The sequence below is a fragment of the Eumetopias jubatus genome, unplaced genomic scaffold (genome assembly GCF_037043125.1).
Source record: "Eumetopias jubatus isolate StellerSeaLion01/CBP00866 unplaced genomic scaffold, mEumJub1_p1.0 scaffold_12, whole genome shotgun sequence".
In the NCBI taxonomy this organism is placed as follows: Eukaryota; Metazoa; Chordata; class Mammalia; order Carnivora; family Otariidae; genus Eumetopias; species Eumetopias jubatus.
Genome location: NW_028274818.1, coordinates 109,621,359 through 109,639,674, shown reverse-complemented (window position 1 = coordinate 109,639,674; position 18,316 = coordinate 109,621,359). Strand labels below are relative to the sequence as shown.

The window sequence follows — 18,316 nt, the reverse complement described above, 5'->3', positions numbered from 1 at the left end:
GCGGAAAACACTCCGCCGCTGCAGACACGCGCTACCCTTCACGAAAAGGGAAGGAAGACTCTGGGTAGAACCGTGAGCCACAGACGACAGTTCCTAGGCCTTGAAACCTGAGTTTGCTCCCCTGGATTTCAAGATTGCTTGGGACTGCAATCCCTCCTTCCTGCCACTGCCTTCCCGTTTAAAAGGGAAAGTTTATGCCTATCACACCCTTGTATTTAGGGGATTAGATAGTTTGTCCTCTAGGTGCACTGATGGAGAGGAATTTTGCCTCAGGATGAATCACACACAGACACTCCCTCATATCTGATTGACCTTACGTAGATGAGGAGATTTGGGGACTTGGGAGTCGTGCCCTGCTTATATGACATTGCTACTATATCTGAGGGGTAGTAGAATGGGATGGATGTATTTTGTATATTGGATGGATGTGACTCTTTGGGAACCAGAAGGTGGACTCTGGTTAGACACAGTACCAGCCCCTCAAAGAGCATCTAGTCCCCAGAGCCTGTGACTATATTACCTTATATGGAAAAAGGGACTCTGCCGATGTGTCAAGTTAAGGCTCTTTTTTTTTTTTAGATTTTATTTATTTGAGTTAGAGAGTGAGAGAGAGAGAACATGAGCTTGGGGCAGGGGCAGAGAGCCCAACGTGGGACTCGATCCCAGGATTCTGGGATCATGACCTGAGCTGAAGGCAGACGCTTAACCCACTGAGCCCTCCAGGCGCCCCAAGTTAAGGCTCTTGAGATGGGGAGAGAGTCTCCTGCTTTATCTGGGTGGGTCCGATGTCATTACAAGGAAGGCACCAGGGCCCACGTTGGGGAGAAGGCCATGGGATGTTGGAGGCAGAGACTGGGGTAAAGCAGTCACGAGCCAAGGAAGGCCAGCAGCCTCTAGAGGCTGGTAGAAACAAAGAATGAATTCTCCACTGGAGCTTCTAGAAAGAACTATTCCTACCAACACCTGGATTTCAACTCCTGTCACGCTTGTGACCACCAGAACTGTTAGACAACACATTTTTACTGCTTTAAGCCACTGAATTTGTGGTGCCTAATGCTGTTGAATTTCATACTTAAAAAAATGGTTAAGGAGGTAAATTTTATGTGTATTTTACCACAATTAAAACATTATTTTCAGGCTGCCCGGGTGGCTCAGTTGGTTAAACCTCCAACTCTTGATCCCAGCTCTGGTCTTGATCTCAGGATCGTGAGTTTAAGCCCCACGTTGGGCTCCACGCTGGGTGTGGAGCCTACTTTAAAAAAATATATTTTCAATTTAAAAAACCACATACACACACATACAGAGAACTTCCTCACAAAGAAAACTCATGGTCCAGATGGCTTTACCAGTGAGTTCTACTGAACTTCTGAGGAAACTATAATACAATGTCATATAAGCAGAGCTTTTGCCAGGAATGGAGTTGTTTTAATTAATTGAAAAATCAGTGTAACTCACTATGTTAGTAGAAGAACCATATGATCATCTCATATGCAGAAAAGAAAAATTGAAGAAAAAATAAATCATGCAAAAAATGCCCCCCAAAATGCAGCGGGAAAATGGACAACATTCAACACCCATTTACGATTATAACTTCTTCAAGCTGATAAGCACTGTCTTTGAAAATCTAAAGCTGAGTTCATGCTTAACAGTGAAGGGTCAAACATTTTCGCCATGATTAGCAATAAGGCGAGACATTCGCTCTCGCTTCTAGTCAACACTACCTGGGAGTCCTAGGGCACAGACGGGGCAAGAAGAAAACAGCATAAAAACCGGAAAGGAACGTGTATGTGGAACTATCCCGAGAATGCTAAGGAATCTAAAACCACCACCACCCAGAACTAGAGCGAGTGAATTTACCAAGGTGGCAGGACACAACACCAATATACCCAAACAACTGTGTTTCTGTACCCTAGCAACAGACAGATGCAAAATGAAATTTAGAAACAATCCACTTCCCCCAAGGTCTAAACCCATGGAATGTACAACATCCGGAGCGGACCCTAAGGTAAACTATGGACGTTGACTGATTAATAATGAGTCAGGGCAGATTCACTCTTGGTAGGGAGTGCACCATTCCGGTGAGGGATGCTGATGACTGGGGGGAGGGGGGGCAGGGGGATAAGGGAAATCACTGTACCTCCCTCCTTTTGTGCGTTTTGTTGTGAATCTTCAGCCGCACTAAAAAAAATCGCCTTAAAAAAAAGAACAACCATTTCCTCAAACTTTTGCTTAAAGATCTGATACCCAAATCAGAGACATTAGAAGAAAATTATCCCGATATACCGCAAGGAAACTACAGATACTATTCCTTCATGAACACAGACACAAAAATCCTTAAAGGGGCGTCTGGCTGGCTCAGTCAGTTAAGTGTTGGACTCTTGATTTCAGCTCAGGTCGTGATCTCAGGGTCCTGGGATGGACCCCCACATCGGTCTCCCTCCTCGGCGGGAAGCGTGCTTCTCCCTCCCCCCACTCCCCCTGCTTGTGTTCCCTCTCCTGCTGTGTCTCTCTCTGTCAAATAAATAAATAAAATCTTTAAAAATAAATAAATAAAATAAAATAAGTACTCAAAAAATTTTTAAAAATCCTTAACAAAGTATAAACGAATCTAACCTAACACATCTAAAATGGATAAAATAGTATGATTGAGAGAAATGCAATTTTGGTTTAACTTTACAAAATCCATTAAGGTAATCCAACTATATATTGTTTTTCTAGGGCTGGCCACAGAGCACCACAATCTGGGGACTTAAAACAACAGAAATTTCCTGTGTCAGAGCCCTGGAGGCTTGAAGTCTGAAACTGGTTAGGGGATAAGACTCCCTTGTCTTCTCCTGCTTCTGGGGTTTGCTGCCGAGCCTTGGAGCTCCTTGGCTTGTAGACACGTCACTCGGATCCCTACCCCTGTTGTCAAATGGCAGTGTCTTCTCCACAGGTGGCCCTGTCTTCCCAGGGTATTTCCTTCTCCCTACAGGGACCCCAGTCACATTGGACGAGGGCCATCCTGACGACCTCATCTCATCACATCTGCAAAGACTCTCTTTCCAAAGAAGGTCACATTCCTAGATACTGAGCATTAGGACTTCTATCCTTCTTTTTGGGGTCACAGTTCAATCCATGATTCCATACTGACAGAACAAAAGAGAAAATCCGTAAACCATTTCAACAGATGCCCAGAAGCATTTGAAAAACATCAGCATCCATTCATGATAAAACTCTCAGCAAATAACCAATAGAAGGGACTTTTCTCAACCTTATAAAGGCATCTTCAGGAACCAAGAGCTAGCCACCCGGGCCAGCATGATAAAATACTGAATGCTTTCAATATTTGAATTAAAATACTGAATGTCTGGGAACAAGACCAACAACATGCACATTCTCATTGCTCACAGCTGACATTGAATCGGAGGTCCAGCCAGTGCACGGTGAAGCAAGAAACAGAAAAAACTGCACATGGCTAGGAGAGAAAATCTGGTCTTAAAAAGATGATAGTGTATATACTGAATTCTGTAGAATCCACAAAGGTCTCTAGAACTTGTAATAAAATTTAGCAAGGTACGACATCAAATATCAGTATCTATTATATTTCTATATGTTAGCCTTGCACAATTGGAAAATAAACTTAAAAAAATACCAAAGGCATAAAAAAAGGAATTATTTAGGGATAAATGTTTAAAGATACAGGCAAAACTCCAATGGAAATTATAAAACATCGCTGAGTGTAACTAAAGAAAACCGAAATATTCATATTGACATATTGTTAGGATGGCAATTCTTCCCTAATTGGTCTACAGATGCTCATTCCGACCAGCACAGATAAACAAATTATTGCACAGTCATAAGACAGAATACTGCTCAGCAATAAAAAGGAACAGACTATGGACACAGGCAACAACAAGGATGAATCTCAAAAACATTCTGCTGAGTGAACAAAGCCCAACACAAACTAAATCTATTTTCCCATTTGTCAAAAAGTCTAGAATAGGCAAAACCATATGATGATCCAGGAAAATGGTGGTTCTAATGGTGGTTCCATGCTGTGGAAGAGTGCACGGGGGAATTGTGTGGGCTGATAGAATGTTCTAGCTCTCCATCAGGGTATGAGCTGCACGGGCATGTGTGTTTGTCACAATCCTTTGATCTCTAATACATAAGATATGTGCATTCCCTTTATGTAAATTCCACCTGAATAAAAACTGGTAATAAACCGCCAGCTAAGAATCTCCTATACATGCGAAAGTGCAAAATAATGCATAATGAAATACAGATTATTTGGAATTGATAATGAAAGTCCTACTTATCAGAACTCAAGAGAAGCAGACAAAGCCATGTTTAAAGGGAAACGTATAATCTTAAATGAGCACAAGAAAACATGAAAGACCGAACATTATTAGCTCAAGGGTCACCTCTAGATACTAGAAGAAGAGAGGAAACCCCTCCCCCCCGTTACTTGGGAAAAAAAGGAAGAAAAGAAGAATTTACATTTGCTTCCACTGGGTACTGAGACAGATCACCAGTCTGAGACAACTTTGCTTTTGAAGCTCAAGGTTTTAAGACCCCAGGTTTGGACTATCGCTCCTCAAGAGGGCAGGGGTATGGTTGAACTTCTCAGAGAGAAGCCTCCTCCCCAGCTGGCCCTGGGCCACCTCTGCTGGATCCAGCCAGCTTTCCTTTTAATTCCTCGTTGTGCTGGCAAAGGTTCAAGTTTAATTTTGCTTCCGTCTTGCCCTGGAGATATATGTATATATATATATATATATATATCTTTATAGATAGATAGCCTTTGGGGTCCCACTTTTAAGGGACAGTGGCTTTCTATTATTTTCCAAAGAGGGCACAGACCCCGGTCTTCAACCTGCCGTGCACCACGAGGCCATTTCGAGGAAGCTCACGGTCACCCAGGCTGGCAAATGTCCTTCATGCTCTTCCTATTGCATGTACAGTGTTACATGCAATTATCTCTTCACTCTCTTCACTGCTTGTAATGAGATCGTTTTTATATTTTATCTAGAATTTACTTGTTTTCAGCAGAATAAATCCAAATACCCCATCTAGCCATATTCTCAAACCAGGGAGGCACAGGGGACACAAGCGATAAAGACAACCATTGATAATTGTTAAGTGTCAGCATGACGAAGGTGTTTGATCAAAGACACCATGACCGAAGGGAAAAGAAGCCACGGGCCGAGAGAAAATACTGGAACGCATATAATAGGTTTAAAGATTATAAACAGAGTTTATAAAGAGCTCATACACTCAATGTGAGGCAAAAGATAGGTATGGGTAACTCACTCTGACAAGGAAATCCGAGAGGCCAAAAAACATATTAAAAAGATGTTCAACTTACTACTAATTAGGTATACTGGACATTTGTCATTTTTTTGGCCATTGGGCATTTGGAACCTTTCTTTCTGTGTTTGAGGAACTCCCTCCTCTGAGAGTCTTTTCCCCCAACATCAGGGGCGCCTGGGTGGCTCAGTCGGTTAAGCATCTGACTCTTGGTCCCCGCTCAGGTCTTGATCGCAGGGTCATGAGTTCAAGCCCCGCGTTAGGCTCCATGTTGGGTGTGGAGCCTGCTTAAAAAAAGAAGAAGGTGAGACATCAGATGCACATTTCCCAGCTGCACCCAGCCAGGCTTCCCTCAGGGGCTGTGGGGTTGTGAAGCAGAACAGCCTCCCTGATGGTGGCGGCTCATGGGGGCTGCAGCACCTGCACCCCCACGTCTAAGGGGAGGCGGCGCAGTGGGCTTCCACCAGCATCCGGGGGCTACCGTCTGTGATCTTGAGTGCTGACATCTGTGACTCAGCAACGGGACAGCGTTGCACAGCTATTGGCCGATCCGCACATTTCTGCCTGCCTAGCTTCGAGCCTGCTCTCTCAGCAATCCCAGAGACTTCAGTTGCTTTTAATAATTTCCTTTTCCGCTTTAATCAGAAATTTACTTACATCAGGGAAATGCAAGTTCAAACAACGACGAGATGGGGACCCTCTTCTGCACAGGAGATGAAGAGAAACAGAAATATCTGGACACTGCTGGAGGAAGTGTAAATTGGTACAGACGCTTTGGAGGACAATTTGTGGGTGTCTAATCAAGTGGAATGCAGGTATCTTATGACCCGGAAATTCCACTGCTGGTCACATTCTCTAAAATATAGCTTTTGTGATGACAAATACAACACTCTTCACTGAGGAGCTATTCATAACACTAGAAAAAAGTAAAAAACCACCCCAAACCCTACTTTGATGTCAATGTGGAATGAATAAAAAATTGCAGTATATTTATACACCGTGTGAACTAGAACAGAAAGTACCAAGACGGAGAGATTTTGAGAAGGGCACAGCATTGCAGAAGGACACGTATAGTATACTGTTTGTGTTCATTCAAAGACGGAAGGGGCACAGATGAGAACAGGGGACAGGAGGGAATCTGAAGGTCGGTGGATTGTGTCAATGTCAACATCCTGGTTAGGATAGGGCAGTAACGTTAGGGGAAACCCCGCAAAATGTATTCTTTCCTAGGGCTGCCTGCAAATCTGCAACTAAGTTAATAAAAATTTAATTCAATGCCAAACAATGTATATATTATTTATAGATACATGATGGCTTCTTTCCAGGAGAGGGGAGCAAATGGAATTTGGGAGAGATAGACGGGACCCATTGAATCTCCCCCCCACCCCGGAAAGAATATTTTTGAGGTAAATACGACAAAATATTAACACTCAGAATCAGCATGTGGGTGAATGAGTGTTTGTATACTACTCTGCACTTCTCTTTGTGTTAAAAAAAAATGCCACCACGATTAAGCAAGGTGACCTTTAGAAGGGGCTGAAGGCAGCGCCTGGCTGGTGGTAGGCGCTCCGTAAGTCTCGGCGCCCCGGAGAATTACTGGTCTACTGGCCAGCGAGCTGCTTGCTTGGCTCCAGAGAAGTATGTTTTCTGTCAATCTGTCAATCTGCGCAGGGGCTGACGCTTCACCACGAGCCCCACTTTCCGTTCCCGCCAGCCCTCCTCGGGAAGGAGCACAAAGAAGGCACGGTGTCCGGTAGAGGCAGGCCCACTCGAAGGAGGGGATGTGGTCCACACGCACAGCAGGGCCTGGCAGCTGGGTTCTGGTCAAGCTGGGCTTGGCTGGGCGGGGCAGAAACGCACCCTCCCCCCGGACGCCCAGATCGTGTTTCGAGGTCAGCTTCTCAACCGAGGGTACCATCAGGATGGGGTGCCGAGGAGACCAACAACGTGCCCGAGGCCCCTGGAGCTGAGCGGGGACGGATTGCTGACCACGCCCCGAACTGGAGCAGGTGCACATCTGAGGCTGGAGGCAGAAGGGGGGCTTGGTCAAGTGAGAAGGGGAAGGCGTTTGGAGGATTTGGGGCCGTATTCGACCTCTCGAGTCCTTCTCTCCCTCCTCACCCCTGTCCCACTCAGTGAGCTTAGGGTCAGCCCCTCTTAGAAGAGATACCCTGGAGAAATGAGCGAGGAGCTCCTCTGGGAGCAAAGCACCTCGGGGCTTCCCAGATGTCAGAAATTTGAAAAGGAGTGGACGGCAGCCCCAGTTCTTCAGCCGCAAAGGGAGGGCCGAGGGCTCCCCCTGCAGGCGAGTGGCTTCTTCTGCGACATCTTCGTCCTTGCCCATACCCGACACACAGCGGGGACCCTGCACACTGCGCCCACGGAAGACCAAGGCTCAGCATCCTGTTCAAGGGCACCCAGCCGGCAGGCAGGAGGACTGCCCTGGAAATGGTGGTTTCAATAGTCATGTTTTTAAAGAAACATTCTATTGTGGTAAAACCTGTACAACATTAAATGCACCATCTTAACCATTTCCAAGTGTCCACTTCAGTGCCATTAAAGACACTGACACTGCTGAACAGCCATCCCCACCGTCCAGCTCCAGAACGTTCCATCCCCCCCACTGAGACCCTACCCCGCCCCGGCTACACGCTGACCCCCCCGCACCACCATCTACTTTCTGTCTCTGTGATTTTGACGACTCCAGGGACCCCTGAAGAGTGAAATCGTACAGTGTGTCCATCCTTCTCCATCTGGCTCACTTCACTTCACTCAGCATCACATCCTCAAGGTTCATCCGTGTTGGAGCAGGTGCCAGGATTCCTTCCTCTTTAAGACTGAGTAATATTCCACAGTGTGCATATACCACACATTGTTTATCCAACCATGCATCGATGGGCACTCGGCGGGGGGCTCCCCCTTTTGGTTGCGAATAGTGCGGTGAACATGGGGGTGCAAATGTCTGAGTCTCAGTAATTTTTGAATCAACTTACTTTAGAATAGCTTCAGATTTATAAAAACGTCGCAAAGATAATCCAGGGAGTTCTCATAAAATATAAAATAAATAAAATAAAATAAAATAAAATAAAATAAAATAAAATAAAATAAAATAAAATCTGTGCAAAGCTGGCATTATTGAAACTTTGTATAAACGTGCCATAACAATCTTGGGAGACAGGGAACATGATCACCTATGTTTTACAGATGAAGAACATGAAGGTGATGTTGTCCCAGCCAGACCCCCAGGTCCCTGGTGCATCCCAGGATCTGCGGCTGTACCCAGCTGTACCTTTCTCTGGAAAATCGTTCCCAGCCCATGCCTGAGCTCCTGCTCCCCCTCCCGGTAACCCTCAGCCTAGAGGTGACTGGCATGGGGTCCACTCTGGCCCTTGGCCTCCAGGTGCAGAGCTCCCGGGGAGCCCGGTGAGGCTGGACCTCGGCTCGCCTCCATCCCCCGCCCTCCTCTGCACCCCTCACTCCTCACCATCTCCCCTGAGAACACTCCCTCATCAGCCACCCGCCCAAGGCTCCCCGCCGAGGCCCTGCTTCTGGGGAAGCTGGTCTATGACATTTAGAGAGGGCTGCTTTCCACAGCTGCTGAGTGAGAAGCTAGCTCTGCCTTCGGATGTCCCCCCCAGAAGCTGCACTCAGGCACTCTCTGCTCCGGCAAACTCAGCTCAAGGGCCGAGACATGAATCTGAGAGCTGACCATACGGTGGGGGCCCCTAAAACAGTAGTCACCCCAGCATGGCAGGACCCAGAGGTAAGGCAGCCCCAGGATGGCAGACCAAGCACGGGGCAGTCCGTTTCGAAGTTCTGCCACAGATCCACTCCTTCCATCGAGTTACGGGAGGAACCACTCCAGATGACATGGGACCGGCAGCCCTGATGACCACTAGACTTTTCTAGAAAGTTCTGAGGACCCATGACAGAGGTCCGAAAATGCAATGGTAGTTCAAACAGTGAAAAAAAAAACAAAACAAAACCCATGACTGTATTTATTTTCCATTTTTAAATGTACTTTTGCTGATTTCGAAAGTTTGGTTTTGATTTAACTGTGTACGTTAAAATGATAATATTTGAATACGTTGGGTTAAATAAAACAATTAAAATAGCTTTTACCTTTTCTTTTTATACTTTTAGGGTAGACAATTCTAGTTACACACATGACATATTCTTACTGGACAGCGCTGATGTATTCTTCGGAAGGAGTGAGCTGGGCCATTTATTCTTTCATTTATTTATTCAATCGTGTACTCATGTCGACAGACCTCTCCAAACACCTGTTACCTGCTGGGGCCTCCGCCAAGCTCCAGAGCTCCCCAGAAAAGAAATCGCAGCTCTTGTTCTGGATCTTCCTGAGTGACTGAGGTTTTCCCACCGCTTCTATTCCTCACGGAACCCCATGTGCTTCCTCTTGCAAGCTGTATTGATACATCAGAGTCCGTTTTCGTCCCCATTTTGCAGGTGAGTAAACTGTGGCCCACAGAAGCATAAGGATCCATCCGAGGCCACTCACGGGGTTGGTAGTCGAGCACCTGCTGCTCGTCCTGGTCAGCCCTCGTCTGGGCTCCAGACTCTTGTGACGCCCAGTACTGAGCTGTAGCCTCCTTACCACTGTTTTCTGAAGGAGGCGTCACACCCTACGTGGGGCTTGAACTCACGACCCTGAGATCAAGAGTTGCTTGCATGCTCCATAGACTGAGCCAGCCAGCCACGTCTCCCCAAGCTGCAGCCTCTCAGTGATGATATCATTACAAGAATTTCCAAATTTATGCACACTGATGCTGGAAGCTTTCTTCTGAGGTCTCCACGGAGATCGGCTGATTTGGAAAAATTAGACATCATCTTATAAAGCTGAAGACGCCCTACCCTGGCCCCATCCGTTCCAGCCCTAGATGGACACATTCTTCAGGTAAACTCATGCACACGTGTAAGAACGTTCTTCACAACATTGTTTGCAGCACCAAAAAGCTGAATCAACCCAAATTTCCAAGGGCCAGAGGAGGCATAAAGAAGCTAGGATGCGGTCTACAGTGGAACGCTATCCAGCCGTGCAATGAGTGAGCCGTAGCTTTGTACGTGATGATGAATTATTCTCATAAACATAATGGAAAAAAAGTGCAAATTCCAGGAAAAGACATATAAATAAGGACCACAAAGATGCATTATGTTCTCCAATATATGTGACACACATACGTTACCAGACATGTCTGTATACTGCGTATGCATTCTCACATTTCTGATGTCCTTGCCTTTCTCTGCAGATGTCTACTTTTACTGTATGTGTTATTTTATACTATACGTGGAGTGTATATAATACATAATTTATATATCAGCTTATGTATATTACATATAAATATGTATGTACTATGCACCTCACTATATATTGCTCTACATGTTTACTCTGTATGTTTATTATACATAGTATTTTATATACGATTTTAACTTACAAATATATTTAAGTACTACAAATACTCTAATATATAAACTGTCATTTATATGATAATCTTACTAGTTTTGTAATAATCATACAAAATTATATAGACAAAATACTACATACGTTATACATATTTTGTCCATATACATCTCCATTATATCATATACGTATCTATATTACAGATCGACGACAACAGACCAGGGTGTGATAAACAGATTTCACGGCCCTCCCCGGACGGTTTTACATGTTTTGCAAACCGGGGTCACCTGTGTGCATGCTGGCCCGGCGCTGGGCCACCCGTGGACTCCCAGCGCTCTGAGCATCTGCGCCTGACGACCACGGGAGAGGCAACTACCTCAGATTCTACCCACTGAAGTTCCGCTTTTAACTGGATAGGAAAATCACAGAGAAAGTGCAGATCTGTTCTAACACCCGGCCTCTCTTCAAATGTACACACAAAGCAATTCTGCAAGCAGAAACTTGGCGAGCATCCTGCTGGTTTTCAGTTTTCCCTCATAAGTCTCTTGTTTAGTTTTTGTGTTCATTTTCTCTTCCCACCACTTAGCTTCCTCGTCCCCAAAGCAGTGGTGCCTGGGTCAGGCACAGGGGGGAGGATGGACTGCAAAGGGGTGCGAGGGGCCTTCTGGGAGGGAAGAGGGACGGAGACCGTGGCCTCCTGGACACGCAGACCTGTCTGAACTCACCCAGCTGCTCTCTCCAGGGGGAAGCTCGCAGATGCACAGGTCAGTGCCCACACACGATATGTCCCGGGTGATCTGGGGTCGTGCACCTCACAGCACTTCAAACCACAGGACAGGGCTGCCCCTCCACAGAGCAGTGTCAAGAGGGGGAGGCCCGAGCCTCTGCTGGGTGGTGGCTCTTGTCCTCACCCCCTCTGGCACAGAGGTCCCCTTTCCACTGTGTATGAGAGGAACAGGGTCACTCCCCGCAGGCACACATCCAGTAAGTAAGCCGTGGCACTGCCCTCGATGCATTTCCCTAACCCCCGCCCCGCCCCCCTGTGCAGGTGCGTTTCTCACCCAAACCCCACAGCCACGGGACAGCAGGCTGGCTGGGTACGGATCGCCCATATCAGGCCGTCAGAGCGCTGACTACGTGCCAGGTTGTGAAAGACAGTTAGAAGGCAGGCAGGGACAAGGGGCCTCCACCCTAAGAGGAAACCACCATTAAACCTTTTTTTAAAGATCTCATTTATTTATTTAGTAGAGAGAGTGCGTGCACAGGCAAGAGAGAGAAAGAACAAGTGGGGCTGGGGGGCCAAGGAAGAAGCAGTCTCCCCGCTGAGCAGGGAGCCCGATGCAGGGCTCGATCCCAGGACCCTGGGACCATGCCCTGAGCCGAAGGCAGACGCTTAAAGACTGAGCCGCCCAGGCGCCTCAGGAAACCACCCTTAAAAGGATTTTACGCCACCCTGGGAGGAGCCCTCCACCCTTTCCCACATGATAGATAGGTGACAAAAACCTGATCCAATGAGAGGCACAGAGAGGGTTAATCAGATTAAAGCAGCCCCTAAAAACCCCTAGACTTAGAAACTCTGGTGACAACCCTCTCGGGTCCCCTCCCTCCTCAACAGCTTCATACTGTCACGTTGCTATCCCTCAATTAACCTTGCTTGGCCGCCCACCCCTCTGGCTGGTCTACCTCCTCATTCTTCCAAGTGGCGGGACGAGAACCGCGGGCACCGATGTAGACAAAAAATCCTGTAACGCAGGCACCGGTCTTTCACCAACCCGAAGACGTACACACACAACTCATTCTGTTTTTCCGTATCACAATAAATCGAGAACGGGCCTCCACTCACCTGGGTAACGCGAAACTCAATTTCACTTTTTTTTTTTTTTTTTTTTAAGGAAGGTCCTTCAGGATGCCGAGTTTGGGCCCCGATGCCGACAAAGCGGTCCAGGTGGGTCCCCGGCTGGGAGGTGAGGCGGGACGTCAGTCCCCTCGGGCGCAGCGGGTTCCTGAGACTCTGCCTCCACCCTTCGGAACCTGGTCCGTCGTCTTGGAAGATACTTATTCTCCCTGGCCTCCCTCCGAGTTACCTTCTATTATCACTCTAGCTTCAGGTAAGGAAGCGGGCTCGGGGATGTGAAATGAATCGTCCCACATCGTCTTCCGGGCAAGGCACCCTGGCCTCCATCCAGACCTCTTTCACCCAAGCCCCAGGCTTCCCAAGGGGGGATGTGGCAGATCATTTAGCCCATCAAACTTGTGATTTCATGGGAACTCTAAATTTCACCTATACATGAATTTAAGTTTGTTTGTTTTTGTTTTTGTTTTAGATTTTATTTTATTTATTTGACAGCGAGAGACACAGCGAGAGAGGGAACCCAAGCAGGGGGAGTGGGAGAGGGAGAAGCAGGCTTCCCTCCGAGCAGGGAGCCCAATGCGGGGCTCGATCCCAGGACCCTGGGATCGTGACCTGAGCCGAAGGCAGACGCTTAACGACTGAGCCACCCAGGCGCCGCTGAATTTAAGTTTTTAAAATAGTGTTTTGAGGTGTTGAGATAACTTTCAGGGCTCAAGATGCATGGAGCCGCTCCGGCCATCACTTCCGGTCCCTGCAGGTGCTCCAAGGACCCAGTCCCTGCAGTGTCCCCACACACCACCCACCCCGGGCTCCGTCCTTACTTCCTTGTTCCTTCTGACCCCAAACAAGTGTGACTGTGTGGCCCCCCACCAATCCGAAATATTCTGTTTTTCTCTTCTTGTTCTCTTTAGTCTATAGAAGCTCCCTGCCTTGCTCCGCTTTGCGAAGTGTTAAGTTAGGTTCGCATCACCTCCATCATCTCCTTTAATCACTTAACAGGTGAAAATGAGAATACTACCTCTGGAAGTCCAGTGGCGGGCCGCACTGCCTCGCAGCCAGCCGGCAGGGAGCTGAGGCCCGTCCCGCACTCTGGCCCCGGACTGCAGGTCTCTCTCTAAGTAAACATTCTTTTGCCTGCTTTGCTGGTAACCATCGTCTATTAACTGTCTCCCTCAAACGAGTCCATTTAACTTGCATGTGGAGAACGCTCACACATCCGAGTTATTCTCTGATTATCCACTTTGTGGTGAAAAAGGAGGTGGATCTCTATGTACGGACATGGAAAGATCTTACGATAAATGAAGTGAAATAAGGTGTATTACGGTGCATTCAGGCTGCTGCCACTTGTGTCAAGAATTGTCAATTAACTGTTTAAAAGGCCAGGAAAAGAAGAACAAAGAACAAACTGAAAAGAAATTGTAAAATGGTGGACTTAATCCCAAACGGAACTGTAATTACATCGGATGGAAAAGAGATAAACACTCCCATCAAAAGCAAACGTGAGGGGCGCCTGGGTGGCTCAACTGGTTAAGCGACTGCCTTCGGCTCAGGTCATGATCCTCAAGTCCCGGGATCGAGTCCCACGTTGGGCTCCCTGCTCGGCGGGGAGTCGGCTTCTCCCCTCTCATGCTCTCTCTCTCTCTCCTTCTCTCAATAAATAAAAATCTTTAAAAAAAAAAAGCAAACATGAACAGATTGGATTAAAAGAGTAAGGTCCATGGGGCGCCGGGGTGGCTCAGTCGTTAAGTGCCTGCCTTCGGCTCAGGTCATGATCCCGGGGTCCTGGGATCGAGCCCCTCATCGGGCTCCCTGCTCGGCTGGAAGCCTGCTTCTCCCTCTCCCACTCCCCCTGCTTGTGTTCCCTCTCTCGCTGTGTCTCTCTGTCAAATAAATAAATAAAATCTTAAAAAAAAAAGAGTAAGGTCCTACTATATGCTTTCTGTAAAGCCCTCTTTAAATATCAATGAACACAACAGACAACGAACACAGACTGGGTAGTTAAACAAATTTTTTCTCTCAGTTCTGGAGGTGGGACATCTGAAATCAAGGTGTTAGCGGGCCTGTTTCTCCTGGATGCTCCGAGGGGGAAGCCATTGTCTGTGCCTCTCCAGCTTCTAGTGGTTGCCCACAACCCTGACTGTTCTTGGCCTCTGCACCCACCACTTCCTCTGTCTCGTTCCTCACATGCTCTTCTCTTTTGCGTTCTGTCCAAGTTTTTTCCATCTCATGAGGACACCGGTCATTGGATTAGGGCTTGCTCAATCCAGTGTGACCTCACTCAACTTGACAACATCTGTGAAGACCCTATTTCCTATAAGGTCACATCCACGGGTCCTGGAGGCTGGGACTGGAGCATGTCTTTTTAGGGGACACAACTGAATCCAAGACACTGTGCAAACACTGATCAAAAGCAAGCTGGAAGTTAGCTCGATTCGCATCACACACAACAGACTCTAGAACAGGACATGTTATGGGAAGAAAAAGGAATATTTAAAATGGTAAAGGGGGTCAGTTCATCAAAAAGGCTAATCAACCCTCATCGTGTGTCTGCTCCAGAACACGACAGCCCGTAAAGAAGACATGGGACAAGACAAAGGGGAAATAGACAAATCCATCACCAGAAGTGGAGATTCCGACATCTCTCTCTGAGCAATGGTAGAACCAGCACACACAAAATCAGAAAGGTTTTCGAATATTTGAACACCGCAGCCCACCCACTTGACCTGCCACAGAACACTCTATCCAGCAGCAGCGGTACCTTTTCCAAGTGTACGGGGAACCTTCACCAAGGTGGGCCATGCTACGGACATAAAGCAAATCTCAAATTTTAAAAAGGACTGAAATCCTACAAAGTATGTTCTCTGGCCACCCCATCATCACACAAGAAACTAATTTTGGAAACATACCTGGAAAATCCTCACATTTTTGGAAATCAAGGACACATTTCCAAGTAAACCGTGGGTCCGAGAAGAAATCATCACGGAAATTAGAAACACCATTCTCAACAGAAAGCACCACGTAATTGTGTGGGGTACAACTAAAGTAGTGTGTAGAGGGAGAATCACAGCCTTCAAACGTATGTGAGATTCCGACCCTCGTCTCTCCCACTGTTATTTTATAAGGGTCATGAAAGTTCACTTCGTTAATTTTCCTGATCCTTTTGCATTTATTAGCTAAAATTCTTCTTGATAGAACCAACTATTTTACCTTGAAGTATAAGGTAAAATATGAAAGGCAAGACTAATTACTTTTTGCTTGAGTCTTTGGTTTATTTTCAGAGTCATGACACGATCCTCAGCAATATTCACCTGAGATTATACACGATTTTTTATTCTTAGAAGCTCACATGGTCCCGGGTGTGTGTGGGGGGGGTACTCTTGAAGCTGGCTTCTCAGTCCTTCCCCCCTCCCCAACAATTTACTATAAAATGTGCAAACATTTGAAAAGTTGAAAGAACTTCTCAGGAAACAGTTACAAACCTACCGCCACGACTCTGCAGTGATCACTTTTCTTTGATCGGCATCTCCAACGCTACTACCTTCTCAGAGCCTGTTTTCAGTTCATGGGTCTCCTCCTAGGTCCTTCTCTGGGCACCGTACATATTTCCCTGTCGTGATAGTCTGCTAGGGGCAGCCATAACAGAATACCACTGAGCGGGTCTCACAGTTCTGCAGCCTGGACGTCCAAGGTCAAGGTGTGAGCAGGTCTGATTTCTCCGGAGGCCTCTCGGGACATGGGCAGAGGCTGCGGGTCCCACCGCTATTTCTCCTGTCTGACAACCCGGTGCCGATGTCAGCTGGGGAGTTCCGTTGCTCCCGACCCAGGGCCCTGCCACATTCTGCTTGAGTATCCTCAGGACACGCGGTAGTTAGCTTCTTTCAGAGCCAGTGAGCTCAGAGAAGACACTGCGTTCCAGGCGGAGATCTACCATTTTTAGGACGTAGATTTGGAGGGGACATAGCGTCACTCTGCGCCATCCTATTCCGTAGAGTGATTAAGTGCACTTGCCCTGTAGGGGAGCAGGGTCTGGCTTGGAATTGATGAACCCATCACAGATGAACATGGACGCCCACTTCTGGGATGCTTCCATTCCTGAACATTGTCTCTCTTAACACTGTAATTCTAAGATGGCAAGAATCGTGCATTCCTTGCTCACCCCCATACCCTCAATGGAGCACCCCCCACTTGGGCCCCTCACACACTCAGAACTGCTACTGCGGCGCGTCTCAGACCTTTGGGGGTGGTGGGACAGCTGACGGTCTGCGGGCACTCTCTCCAACACGAAGACATGTCTTCTGAAAACACACAGAGGTTGTTTTGCATTGGGGGCACATTCACGTCACCTGTGTTAAAGGGGGCTCTGGGCTGGCTCTGTATGAAGAACGTGGGACTCTTGATCTCGGGGTTGTGAGTTCAAGACCCACGTTGGGCATAAAGATTTTGTACATAAATAAATTTTAAATATATATACATATATACATATATTAAGGGGCACCTGGGTGGCTCAGTCGGTTAAGCACCTGCCTTCCACTCAGGTCATGATCTCAGGGTCCTGGATTGAGTCCCGCATCCAGCTCCCTGCTCAGCGGGGAGTCTGCTTCTCTCTCTGTCCCTCCCCCCTGCTTATGCTCTCTCTCTCAAATAAGTAAATAAAATCTTTAAATATATATATATAGAGAGAGAAAAAAATTAATAAAAACCATGACAACGCCCCTCTCGGGGAATCAGTGACGAGCAGTCAGGGGCTCCGCGCTGCACATGCATGCCCCAAAAGCCTTCCCCAAGACATACATAAGCTGCCCAACTGAGGTCAGCCGTTTCCAAGCTTTTCTGTGAATATCTGCTTCCTGTTGGTGGATCTGTCATCTTCAGCGCTTTCTACAAGAGAAGAGCTGGCAGAACCCAGTGACGGATGAAAACTGCGGATGCAACTAGAAATTAGGCCCACTCTGACCTCCAGGGGAAACCGGTCTGCCCGCACAGACGGGGAAACTGAGGCAGGGAGGCCACAGAGCTGGAAGCAGGACGGCGAGGCTTCAAACCCTGGGTCAGGCAAGTCGAGAACGTTCTGTTTAAAATAAGCCCCCGCGTTGTTTCGACTGAGGGGAAAATACATCGGACGTTAAATGTAGCTCTGGCTGCTTTTCCGTGCGCAGTGGAGGCGTCCGGAGCACACCGGCGCGGCTGTGCGGTCCTACCCCCCGCACGCCTCAGGACGTCCCGCGTCCCCACCCTGAGCCTCGGGCCCCGGCACACACCGACCCCCACCGGACTCCTTCCCACTGCAGCCCACCCGCTCCTGACGCGCCCCCACCGCACCTGCCCGCTCTGGGCCCGCCCCTCGGCAGCAGGCCCCACCCCGCGGCGGCAGGCCCCGCCCACCCACGCGACCCCCACCCCCCCCCACCCCCGCGCGCTCGCGCGTCTGAGGGCGGAGGCCTCCGCGGGCTGAACCACGGTGCCCGTCGGAATGGGGGAAGGCGGCATTGCCGCCGCCGCCGTCGTGGGCTCGGGCGTAAGTGATTCAAGCAACTCGCCTTCATTTTGGTGTGGCGCCGGACAGGCGTCTCTCCAGCAGTGCCGGCCATCTCTGGGCCGCCGGGAGTTCCTTTTCTATTTTGGAATCGTCCATTCTTTTGCCCAGTCAGTAGACGAGTCTAAAAACCCACACGGAGAGGGGGAACTTACCCCTGTGAACGGAAATACCTGCCTGGTGAAAGGCTGAGATCTCACAACCAAGGGCACTCGATGAGCTC

The 18,316-nt window shown here is 48.0% G+C and overlaps 1 long non-coding RNA gene across 1 annotated transcript; it reads right to left on the bottom strand.

Moving 5' to 3' along the window:
• Nucleotides 1–15,869: 15,869 nt before the first annotated feature.
• LOC114199950 (uncharacterized) lies at nt 15,870–17,776 on the bottom strand. The gene is made up of 2 exons (XR_003607368.2): nt 16,793–17,776; nt 15,870–16,569 (listed from the first exon to the last, which is right to left on the bottom strand). It is a non-coding gene; the product is annotated as an uncharacterized LOC114199950 (long non-coding RNA).
• Nucleotides 17,777–18,316: the final 540 nt, after the last annotated feature.